A 16,240-nucleotide genomic window follows, 5' to 3' on the forward strand; every position below is an offset into this window, starting at 1 on the left:
CTTTTACCCAGTGTAGAAAAGACAATTACTCGGGAACTTAAGGCAGAAGATACAGATGCCTGAACACATGCTCCAGTAAGTAAGTTCAGGAACAGGTTCTTCCTGGCCAACTATTGAATGGACTCTCTAACCTCAAATAATGCTGGTCTTGCTAAGGTTCATCTCTCTTGTATGCCCTGTGCAACGTTACCTGTATGCCTCTGTCTAAATCTTTTTATTTGTACATCCTTGCGTACTATGATCTGCCTGTATTGTTTTTCGCTGTACTTCAGTACAAGTGACAATAAAAAAATCAATCATGTGCCTGGAATGCATTGCCTGAGGAGGTAGTAGAAGCGAATACAATAGCAATGTTTAAAAAGCATCATGACAGATGCATGAAAGGGCAGGGAATAAAGGTACAGAGGAATCTCGATTATCCGAATGAAATGAGTGGGCACTATTTCATTTTGATAGTTGATTATTCAGATAATCGATTTAGCTTAAACAAGGGAAGCCATTAAACAAGGTCCTGAACAGTTTCTATGACCACAAGAATATCTGGCAGTTTTCGAGCGCTCAGTGTCTCCATAGCACTGCCTGCGTTAACTTTCTCAGCCATCTTTTTCATGAATGGCTCGGTAAAGTGATGGGAATACCTTGTATTGCAAAACACTTACTTTTGCAAAGGGATGTCTCACTAACTCTTACCTAAAAAATATCCAGTCGCTGATGCTTAATGTGCTCATGTTTCTTTGTTGTTGCCAGTGTTTTCACGTGTTCCTCAGCACAGGTAATCCTCTTTGATGTAACACCTTTGATGTAACATCTTTGAAGGACCTTGAGGTCCTCTTCGGATAATCCAAAATTCGGATAATTGATGTTCAGATAATTGAGGTTCCTTTGTATATGGACTAAAGGCAAAAGGTTTTTAATTTAGAAAGGCAAGATGTGTCAACCCAGGCTTGCTAGGCCAAAGGGCCTGTTCCTGTGCTGTACTGTTCTTTGTTCTTCTTTCTTCATAGTGAAACCTGCTTTGATAGACCATAAGTTTTATTTTGTGTTTTGTTTACTGCAGAAAACAGTCACTGAACATATTCAGAAGAGTCTGCCAAATTACTTTTACCGAGAGGATGTAAAGTCAATTGCACAAGAAAAAAGCATGAACTATAATACAGCAGCTGAGAACTATTGGAATGATCTCATTATAAACACCAGAAAGAAAGATTCATCCCCTTAATGCCAGCAACACCTTTACTGACTCTCAAATCCAGTGAAGTGTCACCCTATCTCCATGCTTAAAGCTGTTTATTCAACCAGCATGGCTATAATCAGTTCCAAAGAAACACAGAAAATTGGATTGAGAGCAGGCTGTTTAACCCATTAAGCCTGCTCTACTGTTCAACATGATCATGGTTAATCCTCTACCTCAACATATCCCGATATCCCTTGATACTTTTAGCATTTAGAAATCCATTGATTTCTTTTTTACTGACTTGGCCTCCATCGCCTACTGTGGTCCAGAATTCCACAAGCTCACCACCCACAGAGTGAACAAATTCTCCTCATTGCAGTCCTTAGCATCCTACGAGATATCCTGAGACTGCCCCCCACCTTGTTTTGGACAGCCCCAACCAGGGAAAATTCATCTTTGCATCCAGTCTGACCAATCTTTCTGGAATTTCATGCATAAGATCCTCTCTCTATTTTCTAAATTCCAGTGAATAACGTTCTTGTTGACTCAATCACTCCTCATATAACAACTCTATCATCCCAGGAATCAATCTGATGAATCTTCACTGCACTCCATCTATGGCGCATATATCTTCTCTAAGGTAAGTACTCCAAACACGGTCAAGGCCAGCTGCAACAATTCACGTTGCCTAACAGTGTGACCCAAGTAGCTAGCCTTGGTTTGGCAAATTTCTTTTTGGTTAGTTTTATAACTGAATAGGTTCTTTGTATTTGATCAAACAATTTGTTCAAATAATGGAAATGTTCTTTCCAAATAGAACCAAATCATCAATATCTACAACACATTGCATAATACTTCAACTATGTTGTGTTCAGTCAGCAAATGTTGCTAGTACGTTTATCATTCTGAGCAGCATGATTTTATGTTGATAAATTATATCTGGATTACAAAAGCTGATTTTTCTTTCACCAAGTAAGTGACTAAAACTTGTCAATATCCCTTTAATAAATGAACTTTTGTAATTAACTGTACCTATCCAATCTGTCAAAACAATCCTCCTATCATCAAACTGGATATGAATCTGTCTTTGTTACTGCATTGACCCTGCTGTAATCTACATACAATCATTGTGATCTATCTGGTTTAAGCAACATTACAATAGATGAGCCCCAGTTACTATGACTCAGATCAATAATGTCATTTTCCACCATGAAATAGATCTCTTCTCTCACTTGAGCTACCATCTCTAGGTTGACTCTGTAAGATGTAGCTTTATGAGTAAAACATCCACTGCATTAACACCATGTACAGCCAAAGGCATTTTCCCTAGCCTATTTATACAAATCAATTCACGAGCCTATTGTAGTCTTTGTAAGTCACTTCAGTACTTTTCTGAAAGATAGCAACAATATTCCATTGAAATTTTCAAAACAGCATTATTACTGAAGAGTCAACATTAGAATTTTTGATTTCTTTTACATGTTCAGCTTGTTCTGATATTTTTATTTAATAGGTGTTCTGCAAAGTGGTCGCTCAGTCTTCCCAGTGTTGAGGAGACCTCATCTACCATACAGTAGACTAGATTGGATGGGTTGTAGGTAAATCACTGCTTCACCTGGAAGACGTATCTGGGACTTTGGATAGTGAGGAAGGAGGAAGCAAATGGGCAGTTGTTACACCTTCTGTGTTTTTGAGGGAAAGTGCTGTGGCATGCGTGGAGGTGACTATGGCAAACTGACTTCCACTGTGGGAGTTGGGAGTAGCAGCCTTCCTTCCATCATAAAGTCAGAAGTGAGGATATTCACTGATAGCACATTATCTAGCATTATTCACGACCTGTCAGGTTTTGAAGCAGTCAATGGCCAAACACAACAAGACCTGGAAAATATTCAGTCTTGGGCTGACATGTGGCAAGTAACACTCAAGCCACACAAGTGTCAAAAAATGACTATATCCAACAAGAGAGAATTGAAACTTCACCCCTTGACATTCTAAGATATCATCACTGAATCAATGTTCTGTGACAAGACACAATTGGACTAGCCATGCGAATACAATGGCGGCAACAGCAGGTCAGATGCCAGAAAATCTGCAGTAAGTCTCCTTTTTACTCCACAAAGCCTGTCATTATCTAAAAAACACAAATCAGGAGTACGCCTGGATAAATGCAGCTCCAAAAATATTCAAGAAGCTTGACACCATCCAGAATAAAGCAGCCCTTTTGATTGGCACCACATCCAAAAACATTCACTCCCTCTACCACCAACGCTCAACAGCATAGTGTGCACTGCAGAAATCCACCAAGGCTTCTTAGACAGCACCTTCAAACTCACAATCACTATCATCCATGATAAGGATGGAATCATGGGAATGCCACAATCTGCAAACTCCCCTGTAAACCAAATACCATGCTGACTTAGAAATATAATCACTGTTCCCTTGCTGTTGCTGGGTCAAAGTCCTCGAACCTGGAACTCCCTCTATAATTACTTTGTCAGTCTATCCACACCAAATGGACAGCAGTGGATCAAGAAGCAGCTGACCACAGCTTTTTCAAGGACAACTAGGAATGTGCAGTAAATACTGGATCTGCCAACAATACAAATACCTTACCTTATCAATAAAAATAAGAAGTTTACCAGGAAATGAAAGGAAAAATTCATGCTTCTTAGAAATGGGGTGACTCTAGCCAGTAAGGAAATGAAAGTACATGGAAATAAAGAAGGCTTCACTCATTAGCAAGGTTGTAGCCTTGACCTTTGAACCCTGAGGTGAAAGTCTGAATTTTTTTGGATAGAGTTGGATAGAGCTCTTAAGTTTAATGGAATCAAGGGTTATGGGGATAAGGCAGGAACAGGATACTGACTGAGGATGATCAACCATGATCATAATGAATGGTGGTGCTAGCTCAAAGGGCAGAATGGCCTACATCTGCACCTATTGTCTATTGTCTATTGAATCAGATTTTACTATGTTTGCCATATGTTTCCCCTTTCTTGCTATTGCCCACTCTGCTCAAGGGATTGGAAAACTGTGCACCTTGTTAAAATGGAGACAATCTTCAAAGATTTCATAAACTGACCAACCTCCAGATAATGATATAATCCACTGAAACCCAGCCTGCTCTCATTACAGCCTTAAATTGATGAGTTTGAGATTGTTTGGGTTTGGATCTAACCTTTTTTTATCATTAATCTTGTTACTTAATATAAGCACATTCATTCCTGTGCCTTAAAATTTCCTTCACCCACTTATGAATCATGTTCAGGCATGAATTATCTATGAGAAATAATGATAACTGCTATTTCACGAAGCACAATGGAAAAAGAGTCTGGAGTCAAACCCACCCATGACTCAAACATATATAAAAGGACAAAGCCAGTCAATTAGTCAGCCAGATCTGCAGGGGAAAACTAGCCTAGCAAGAAAATATTGCTCACCTCAATCCCAGAATCAGTCATAATCAGCAGATTGATTAGGAAAGGCAGAACAAACCCAGTAATGGGGATGGCATGGTGTGCTTATTTTTATGATGTTCCTTGTTCACATGGAGAATTAGGTATGTAGTTGTAGCTGTTACTCTGTGATTTTGCTTCCTGTTAAGATAATAAACTGCTTTCATGAACAAATCTGACCTTTAGCTCGCTGAATTCTTTCAGTATGCATTTAGAAAACAAAAAATCTCCATGAGAAGATATATCAGAAAAACACAAGGTAGATTTTCAACTTGCTGCATTGCAGAGCAGCTACATATTAGAGAAACTATCCAATGCTGATTTTTACCTATATCAACAGAAATTAATATCAAATAGTTTCTATAACAGACAGCTGATCTATTACACCAAATGTATTCTTAGGAGTAATTTTAAAATCAATGGCATAATATCCAAGATCAGAACATATAATGTTGCAGCTAGGGAATAATCTATTGAATAAGGACAGTGCTGGAGAAATTCAGCATATCTGAGAACATCTGTGGAGAGAGAAACTGATTTAACATTCAAGTCCAATATTACTATTTAAATAGTTTTGAATGTTGTATCTTATGACACTTACCTTGGTCTACTGTATTATGAGATATTGGGCAGTTTGGACAAACCACTGAACATGAGACACCAACAACATTTACATAGTTATTAACATTACTGAGCCTAAGAGGAAGTTAAAGGGTGAGCAGGTATTTTAACCTTCATCAAAATACTATGAATGGAATGCTTAAGATTATTAGAATCAAGTGAAAGTGCTCTTTTCAGATTATATTTCATGTTATGATAGAATCCATGGTTTCAAATATTGAACTGTAAAGGAAAACAGAGAGAGGAAATCGAACATATCAGATTCGATTGGAAACAAAACTTCCAGGGAGACTGAGTGTGGCTTACAGCAATTAAAAAGACACAGATCAATCTAAGCCTCGTCAAAATTGATGACTCCAGTGATGCAGCACAAGCAAATTGATGAACAAAAGAACAAAAGAGAAATACAGCCCGGGAACAGGCCCTGTGGCCCTCCAAGCTTGTGCCAATTATTATTCAGTGGCACAGTGATTAGCACTGCTGCCTCACAGCGCCTGAGACCCGGGTTCAATTCCCAACTCAGGCGACTGACTGTGCGGAGTTTGCACGTTCTCCCCGTGTCTGCGTGGGTTTCCTTCGGGTGCTCCGGTTTCCTCCCACAGTCCAAAGATGTGCGGGTCAGGTGAATTGCCATGCTAAATTGCCCGTAGTGTTAGGTAGGGGGTAAATGTGGGGGTGTGGGTGGGTTGTGCTTCGGCGGGTCGGTGTGGACTTGTTGGGTCGAAGGGCCTGTTTCCACACTGTAAGTAATCTAATCTAATCTAATCTAATCTAATCTAATCTAATCTAATCTAAAAAACAAACCTTCTGCCCTTATTCAGCCTATATCCCTCTTTTCCCTCCCTATTCATGTAATCATCCAGGTGCCTCTTAAATGTCACCAATGTGCTGCTTCCACCACCTCTTCCAGCAGCACATTCCAGGCTCCTACCACTCTCTGCGTGAAACTGCTCCCCCCCCCACCCCCCGTCCCCCAACACACACACACACACATCTCCCTTAAACTTTCCCCATCTCACCTTGAACCTGTGCCTCTTTGTAATTGAAATCTCAACACTAGGAAAATCCTCTAACTATCCACCCTTGCTATGCTTCTCATAGTTTTGTAGACTTCTATCAGGTCTCCTCTCAGCCATCATCTTTCCAGTGAAAACAATCCGAGTCTTTTTAACCTTTCCTCATAGGCAATGCCCTCGAGACCAGGCAAACATCCTGGTGAACGTTCTCTGCACTCTCTCCAAAGCTTCAACTTCCTTCTGATAATGTGGTGGCCAAAACTGCATGCAATTCTCCAAACGCGGCCTAACAAAAGTTTTATATAGCTGCAACATGGTTTACCAATTCTTGTACCCAATGTCCTGGCCAATGAAGGCAAGCATGCCATATTCCTTCTTAATCACCTGTGTTGCCACTTTTAGGGAACTGTACACCTGCACACTAAGATTCATCTATATATTAATGCTCCTAAGGGTATTGCCACTTATAGTACAATTCACATCTCAACTTGATCCTCCCAAATGCATCACCTTGTATTTGTCTAGATTAAACTCCATCTGCCATCTCTGTGCCCAAGTCACCAATCTTTCTATTTCCTGTTGTATCCTTTCACAGTTGTCAGCACTATCAGCAACTCCACCAATCTTTGTGTCATCTGCAAGCTTACTAATCACATTTTCCTCCAGGTCACTTATATTTATTACAAACAACAGAGGACTTAAATCTGATCCTTGTGGAACACCACTAATTATGGGTCTCCATTCTGAAAATCATCCCTTCCATTGTTACCTCTGTCTTTTATGACCAAGATAGTTTTGTATCCATATAACCACCTCACCCCAAATCCCATGTAATTTAGCACCAATCTGTCATGTCGGAGTTTATTGCCTGCCTTACTGAAGACCATACAGGAGAAAGTGAGGACTGTAGATGCTGGAGATCCGAGTCGAATAGTGTGTTGCTGGAAAAGCACAGCTGGTCAAGCAGCATCCCAAGGGCCGGAGAGTCAATATTTTGGGTGTAAGCCCTTCATCAGGAATGTCCTGATGAAGGGCTTATGCCTGAAATGTCAACTCTCCTGCTCCTTGGATGCCGTCTGACCTGCTGTGCTTTTCCAGCACCACACTTTTCGATACTGAAGTCCATATAAATTACATCCAAAGACATTGCCTCATCACTTACCTTTGTTATCTCTTCAAAAACTTCAATCAGTTTGGTGAGACATGACCTGCACCATACAAAACCATGCTACCTGTCACTAATAAGTCAATTTTCTTCCAAATGTACATGTATCGTGTCCCTCAGTATCTTATCCAAGAACGTCCTGACCACAGATGCCAGGCTTACTGGTCTATAATTTCCTGTATTATCCCTGCTTCCTTACTTAAACAAGGGCACAACATTGGCTAATTTCCAGTCCTCTGGAACCTCGTCTGTGTTCAAAGAGGATGTGAAGATTTCAGCTAATGTCCCTGTTGTTTCTTCCCTTGCTTCTTGCAGTAACCTGGGATAGGTCCCATCTGGCCCTGGGGACTTGTCTACCTAAATGCATCAGTTAGGTCCTTCCCCTTGTTGAATATTGATATAAAGTACTCATTAAGGATCTCTCCCACTTCTGGTGGCTCCACACATAACTGCCCTCCTTTGTCCTTTAATGGATCTACTCTTTCCCTTGCTACCCTCTTTCTTCTAACAAATCCACAAAAGGCCTTGGGATTCTCCTTGACCTTGTTTGCTAAATGTATTTCATGACTCCTTTTTGTCTTCCTAATTCTGTGTTTAAATTCCTTCCAAACTTCTCTATACTCCTCAAGGACTTTGTCAGTTTGTGGCTGCCTAGCCCTATTGTATGCTTTCTTTTTTCCATTTAACTAAGCTTACAATTTCTCTTGTCATCCATGATTACCAAATTCGGCCATTCCTAACTTTCAGATTTTTAGATACATGAATGTCCTGCATTTTAATCAACTGGTCTTTAGAAGCTTTCCACATGCCAAATATAGGTTTGCCCTCAAATAACTGCTCCCAATCCACATTCCCCAGTTTTTGTCTAATCTGGAAGTAGTTGCCTCTCGCCCAGTTAAGTAGCCTCAGGATAAAGACCTTGGTTACATCTGGAAACTGACAGTAAGCAAATATGTAGGTAATGCAGCTGTTGCTGTTACTTGAAGCTAACATTGGTGGATCTACAAGTTGGGGAAACTCTGCAGATGTGTTCCATTTTTGGTGATCATGCTGCAGGAACTCAGATTGTTCTACACTGCTGTTGACTGGTGATCAGGGAAGCTCCCAGAAGAAGATCTGAAAATATTCATGAGGAAGACAGAATTTTCAGGACTTTTCTGATTAAATGTTGAATGGATTGCTGTGCTAATTTATAAGATCTTCTTCGGTTGTATCTGTTACTTAATGTGTAATTTATAGGTACAATTGATTTCAATTTGCCTGTTAATTCATATTTATTTTAAGTTAGTTTTGGGTTTTAGATGATGGGTACTTAATTAAGATATATAGTTTTCACACCTATCATCTATACCTATTTTGTGTCTCTATCTCTCTGTTACAACCATGAACACACTTTTTGTCTTTTCCTCTGGACACCCTCACCATGTCATCCGCTCACTCCTCCTCCCCTTCTGTCAACAGCATTAAAAACCATAATATTCCATCCCTTTTCAGTTTGGAAGAAAAATCATCTTGGACTCGTTTTCTCTCTCCATAGATGCTGCCAGATTTGCTGAATTTCTCCAACATTTTGTTTTTTTTTTCAATTTCAAATTTTCAGCACCAATAATATTTTGCTTTTATTTGAATGCTTGATTCACTGAGACCTCTTTTCCAGGTATTCCCACTTTGAAGAAGTTCTCTTCTTGCTGGTGAGATTTCCATTTTCATCTTTTGGCTTGCTTATTTCCTTTAATTTCTGTTTACCTCCTAGGGTTTAATAAAGTGTTTACCAAGACATTTTCGCAGCCATATCTTATTCCCCAGTAGCTATCTCCAGATCTGCCTTACACAGCTCAGATTCAAAACAAAATTCCTTCCTTTATGTTTTGAGTCTATCTAGGATTACAGGTATTTCTGAGACACACCATGTTCCTCACATAGTTGTTCTTGTTGCATCCTGAGAGGCACTCTTACTGCCATCTACACTCTCAAACACTCCCTCCATCAATACCACCTCGTACTGTCTCAAAGCTGCCTCGTCCTCAGTTTCATTTTATTCTCCACTTCATTCAGAGCTTTAACAAGAGACTTGTTCTTATTGCTTCAAGAAGTTGAACCTATTTCTTCCTATCTTGACTCTATATTTCCCAGTTGTTAAGTCTTTTCCCACTGAAATTTAAGAATTCTCCACAACTGCCATTTTCTTGACCCTGACCACCTACTCTTCACCACAGAAGTGCAATCTCTTGACATGCCCCACTCCACACATCAGGATAGTCCGAAGATCCTCTGTTTCTTCCTTGAAAAGTGACCTGAACAGTCCTAACCATTGCTTGGCCAAGCTCATTGTCACTTTGAACAGGTTCTGTTTTAACTCATCAAACTTTCTCCAAGTTGAAGGTTGGGCTTTGAATATCTACATGGATCTCAGTTATGCATGTCCCTTTGTGGGATACATGGATCATTCTTTGTTTCAAACCTACTCAGGTCTGCATCCATAACTCTTTCTTGGATACAATATGATGTCATCAGCACTGCTTCCTGCTCTCTTCCAGAATTGGAAAAATTCACCAAATTTATTTCCAACATTCATCCTCTTTCACCTTCACTTGTTCCATCTCTAATTCATCCTTTCCTTTCCTTGGCTTCACCGTTTCTATTTCTGAGAATAGACTACACACCAATATCCATTAAAACCCACTGGTTCCCACACTTACCTTGACCACACTTCATCAAACCTTGCTTCCTGTAAGGACTCCTTTTCATTCTCCAAGTTTCTTGTATCCATCATATCTCTCTTGATAATATCACCTTCCACCACAGCGCTTCTGACATGTCCTCCATTTTCCCTAATCAAAGATCCTCCTTCCCACTTTCCCTGGCATCATTTTCATAAACATACATTGTAGTCCCTCCAAGACCAATGTATGTTACCTAAGATGTGATGGCCAGATCTGCTCACAGTACTCCAGGTGAGGACTAACCAGGATTTTGTGTAATTTCTGCACTCTAGTCCTCTATATATCAAGGCCAGTATTCCATTAGATTTTTTGATTACTTTCTGCACCTGTTTGTGACTTGTTAAAGAACTCTGCACCTGAACCCCCAAATCTATTTGGATAGCCACTGAATTAAACTTAATACCACCCAGGAAGTATCCTGATCTATCCTACTTTGTTCCAAAAGAGATAAGCCCACTACATTGAAATCCATCTGCCATAGTTTTGTCCATTAACTAAATCTATTACTGTACATTTATCATTTTATGCTATCACCTTCACTGTCTACAATGCTGCCTAACTTTGTGTCATCAGTAAGTTTCACAAAATGGTTTTCTATGCCATTATCAAGCCCTCCCCTTCCTTGTGAGCATGTTTGCAAGGACCATTCCTCCACATCATCCTAAACCACTCTTCCATCACTTCTAACAATACTTCCTCACTACAGTGTCCTCCTCCTCCACCCCGGTATCTTCCCATGTAAGTGTATAAATTGTAACATCTGTCTTGCTCCTCCTGTCTCCTCATTGTCCACACACATCTTCCACGTGATGCAACCTTTTACTTATACTTCTTTTAATCTTGTCTACTGTATTCACTGCTCACAATGCAGTTTCCTTTACATTGGCAAGATCAAACACTGAGTGGTTGACCACTTTGCAGAATATCTCCGCTCTGTCTATAACAATGACACTGACCTTCCAGTTGTTTGTCATTTCATTCAGTCATCTTGCTCACATACTGACATTTCTATCCTGGGCCTCATACTGTGTTGCAACAAAGTTCAACACAAGCTGGAGGAACAGCACCTTATTTTTTACACTGTTTGGCTTTGATCCAAACAGAGTGGATCTATTTTTGCCTTTTCATGTCAACATATTAACATCTATTTTATATCCCTATCCACACTTTATCAACATTATCATTCCCTTTGTCTTTTGCTCTGCGTACCTTCATTGTCTATTCCACTTGTTCTGCCTTCCAACCTGTCAACAGCATAACACCACCATTTTCCAGCATTGTTTAGTTCCAAAGAAGATTTATATGAGACTCAAAATGTTAATTCCGTTTCTGTGTTCTCAGGAGCTCCCAGAGTTGCTGAGTTTCTCCAGCATCCACAATACTTTGGTTGGCATGTGGTATGCCATAGTTGCATATTTGACTATTGCATAGTAAAAAAAAATATTTTGAAGTATGGAATCTTATGACTTCATCCATTTAGGGAATAACTAAGATTTCAAATTTTAAGAAATGTTACTGGTCTCTGTAGTGGTTGTAATAAATACAGTATCAGAGACTTCTTTTATGTTGCAATACTGAATGTAGGTATCTTGAATATATAGCTAACATGCATTTCAGATTACTGTAAACTGAAGACACGACAGAATCTTTTCACTTTTTGAAGAAAGCCAAAGGCAGCTGAAGTCTGAGTTGTTTTATCATTATGAAAGATACAGTAGTACAAACCAATGTGTGGAATGCTGATGAGCATGTTCACCCATAGTGTGGATGTTTCAAATCTCTGCTAAATGCCTCACCCATGTATAATTTAAATTGTGACTAAAACAAAGCCTTTATAGTCTAACTAATTCCTGGGCCCATTTGATACTTTCCTCTGCCAGTCTCTACTGGTTTTAGACTTGATAAGGAAAGACAGGTTTTATTTTTATCCATCTAATTTAAGACAGAAGTGAACTTCATAGCTTACCACTGTGACTGTCAATTGCTGTCAATTTAATGAGGCTGATAATTTTGCATATCATTTGCCATCATGACATATACAAAGAAAATATGTTAGTACAGTTTTAGAAACCTTTCACTTTCATTATGAAGTGAGGATTGCACCTTTCATTTCCCAAGATCTGAATCTTTCACACTACCTCTAATAAAAATCAATTTATTTTGGTTGCTCAGATATTTAAAATTATTAATTATTAAATTATTAATTTAAAGAATACTATAGCACTAATTCAGCATTTTTTCAACAATGTTGGAGCTTGTAGGTTTATTTAGCCCTCAATGCTATTTTCAAATATTACTCTGCAATAGCAGGGTAAGATTGTTATATGTGATTTCAAACATTTGGACCTATTGTGAGGAATTCACTCTTTGGCCACTACACCATGGAGATTTCTCCACCTGGATCAAATGTGGGTTCCAAGCCCATCGGAGAGAATGATGGGACTGAGCAGGGAAGTTTCCTAGCAGTAGCTGCCACTGTGAATGTGTCCCATTAAGGACCCTATCACAGCTGCCAATCCAATCAGAAGGTTAGTAGCTCTGCAACCTTCACAATGTCAACATAGAGGCAACACATGTTGAGACTGTGAGGAGAAGGAGAGGGCACCTTAATGCTCATGCACTATCAAATGACTGGAAAGAATATTTGGGCTGGAACTGGATAGTTATGCCTTGATGATTGTACAAGTTGTAATCTCCTGTGATGACATCAGAGCCACAACAACACTTATTGCTGTAGGGTAGGTGCTGCTCGAAAGGACTTGGATTCTCTTAGACGGAAGACCATGTCTTCCTATAGTAGATTAAAAAAACACTTGATTTTGTATTGGGCCATGGTACCATTGGCCTTCCCACTTTTAGAAATATTCCATTGCAGCAGGGAAATATTGGAAACCCTTCCAGCAATATTTTCTCAGTCCTTCAGCTTGCCAGTATGTTATCAACAGCCTAGAAAAATCATGGCCCATGTAACACTGAGCAGTCTAAACATAATTTGGTCCATTTGTGTTGAAATTAAAACTGGGGATATTATAATCCTGGATTAAAGAGTAGGAGTTAGTCTCAAGGTAGTAACTGTGATTGACAACTTGGAAGGATGATCTTTCTTCAGATTAACTGAAAGCAAAGATGGTTAGTACAGCAAGCATTCAGAGACTGGGGTCTGAATTCCAATGACCATGTCTGAAAAGATTCTAGGAGACATGAGTTATTTCTCTTTGAGATGGAGTCACTGACTAATATACAATGGTAATACAACTAAAGGAATTGGCTGTGCTAAATTGCCCATAGTGTTCAGGGATGTGTAGGTTAGGTGCATTAGTCAGGGGAAATGTAAAAGTAATAGGGTAGGGGATGGGTCTGGGTGGGATGCTCTTCAGAGGGTCAATGTGGACTTGTTGAGCTGGGTGGCCAGTTATCACACTGTAGGAATTCAATGATGAATATCTTCAACAGGCAACCATTGAGCCTGAATACAATTCCTGTGCTTGCACTAGTCAGGTAGGACCCTCCTGCAAAACTAATGTTACTGTGGTGCTCTGCTGTGCTGTCCATAACATAATCTTCTGAAAAGTTTGGACTTTGAAGATAGTGAGACCATGGAAAGGGACAGCAAATTGGTGAATGAGCAGATACAGAAGGTATGAGAGGAGGAGGAATTGGAGTGGGGACGGGGGGAGAGGTGGGTGTGGAGAATGATGCTGAAACGACATTTAGAGACAAAAAAAACTGCAGATGCTGGAATCCAAAGTAGACAGGCAGGAGGTTGGAAGAACACAGTAAGCCAGGTAGCATCAGGACATGGAGAAGTCAACATTCTTGGTATTACCCTTCTTCAGGACTTCAGATAGTTGGCCTTGCTGTATGGTGAGATGGCCTCTGCAACCACTCAGTGAAAAAAGGACCTTCCATCTCTCCCTCATGGCCTCAACAGCCCACAGTATTACATTCATACTGACATCATGAGGCAAGGGTCTGATCTATACAAAACTTCTCCATTACCAATAGTATCTTGATTCCCTTCAGTGCAGTGGAAGATTTTAACAAAAATCACCGAGGTCAATCCACCTTCATATCAAGAAATGGAATGTTTCTGACACTGACTCCAGTATTCCGTAGCAAAAATTAAGTTCTGGTCTTAGTTTTCACACAAGGAGTTAAAAGCTTTGTTTAAAAAAAATCATGCTAGCTTACATCTTTAAAGAGTAAATATGTTGTATATTTGTTTCTTTTTATAACCAAGGAATAATGGAAAATTGATTGCTCTGTGTGATAACTGTATGTTTTCAGTTCTCCACATATTTCTTGTACACTATTTGATAGTTTAATGCTGAAACATGCCTTGACAGAATGTGCTCAGACTACATTCATAAAGAGTGGAGAATTACGTTGTGGCACTGATCATATTTCTGTAGCCAGTATGAGGTGAAACGGTTTTCTTTTACAAGTCTAAGATATACAGTAGTTTAGTAAGATATTGAACAGAGATATGCACTGTCAATTTTGAAGAATGCCAAATACATATGAGGGATTAACGGTTAATGCTAAACCTAACCTTGTACCCACCTTATAAAGACCCCAATAACTGTGACACTGTTACATTAAAATGTATTTGCAATTCATATTAAAACATGCAAGCTACACAATTTCCATTTTTGTATTGAAGTGATAGCTATTCAAAGCCATCCAATGTTATATTTGGGCCCACTGAGTTTCTAAACCTGCATTTTTCTCTCTGGACCTGAAAAAGTTTTTATGAGCTCATCATAAAGTGGTCAGAGGGACAAATGTTATGAACTTAAACCACCTGCAGGCATTACCTAGGCTTTAGTATACTAGCCATTCATTTCCAGCTTCAACACCAACTTAACTAACATGTTTCCTCCTTCAAACTGTTTCCTTTTTATATAACCTATTTTTCTAATCAACCTGTTCAGAGATATTCTTACATACCACTGGACCAGATGGGACTTGAATCCAGGCTTCCTAGCCCAGGGGTGGGGACACTACCATCACACCACAAGAGAGCTTGCATGTTGTTAAGTATATGGCAATGCCATAACCATTTGTGTGTTGTAAGGCCTTTGCTATCATTATCAAGAAGCGTGATAACCTTCTCTCCTTTCAACTATCTTAAAGCAGGCCAAGTTAACAATAGATGATATATCATTATGTGCAATTTGTCATCTATTTTGTTTCACTGTAAGAGAAAATGGAAGACTGAAATTACGGACAGTAGCAGAAAATGGGTGCTGCTTCCATACAAACACGCAGTCAACAAGTATACCTTCTAAACTTTCAGTGGAGTTGAATGGAAGATAACAGTGTGGTGTGACCAATTAAGAGGCTGCTCTTAATTCTCTGAGAGAGAATGGTGGCCACAGCTGAAGCAGCTAGAGCTAGTAATCCATAACAGGAAGGCAAAAAAATGCTTTTCTTTTAAAACTTAGCGCTGAGTCCACCGTCTGCTCCATTTGATCCTCCACACCTTCAATAGCCTAAAAATAAAGTATTTCCAGTCCTTTTCAGTTCTGAAGCAGACTCATATTGGACTCAAAATGTTAACTATGTTTGCTTCTCCACAGATGCTGCCAGACTGCTGAGATTATCCGACACTTTATGCTTTTACTTCAGATTTCCTGCATCTGCAGGTAATTTGCTTTATTCTGTTTCAGTGATGTTTCTTGACTCTTAAATGTTGTTCTTGACTCTTAACTCAGCACCACCTTCCTAACCTGCAATCTTCTTCCTGACCTCTCCGCCCCCACCCCCACTCCAGCCTATCACCCTCACCTTACCACCCTCACCTTAACCTCCTTCCACCTATCGCATTTCCAACGCCCATCCCCCAAGTCCATCATCCCTATCTTTTATCTTAGCCTGCTTGGCACACTTTCCTCATTCCTGAAGAAGGGATCATGGCCGAAACGTCGATTCTCCTGGTCCTTGGATGCTGCCTGACCTGCTGCGCTTTTCCAGCAACACATTTTCAGCTCTTAAATGTTATCAGGATACTGTAATAACATCACAGTTGGAATCTTAAAAGGGTATAAGTTTCAGGAATTACAACAAGATTTTTGGCAGAACTG

The 16,240-nt window shown here is 39.7% G+C and overlaps 1 pseudogene; it reads right to left on the reverse strand.

The window, feature by feature from the left end:
• Positions 1 to 15,170: 15,170 nt before the first annotated feature.
• Positions 15,171 to 15,286, reverse strand: LOC132823576 (U6atac minor spliceosomal RNA; annotated as a pseudogene).
• Positions 15,287 to 16,240: the final 954 nt, after the last annotated feature.

The sequence above is a fragment of the Hemiscyllium ocellatum genome, chromosome 16 (genome assembly GCF_020745735.1).
Source record: "Hemiscyllium ocellatum isolate sHemOce1 chromosome 16, sHemOce1.pat.X.cur, whole genome shotgun sequence".
In the NCBI taxonomy this organism is placed as follows: domain Eukaryota; kingdom Metazoa; phylum Chordata; class Chondrichthyes; order Orectolobiformes; family Hemiscylliidae; genus Hemiscyllium; species Hemiscyllium ocellatum.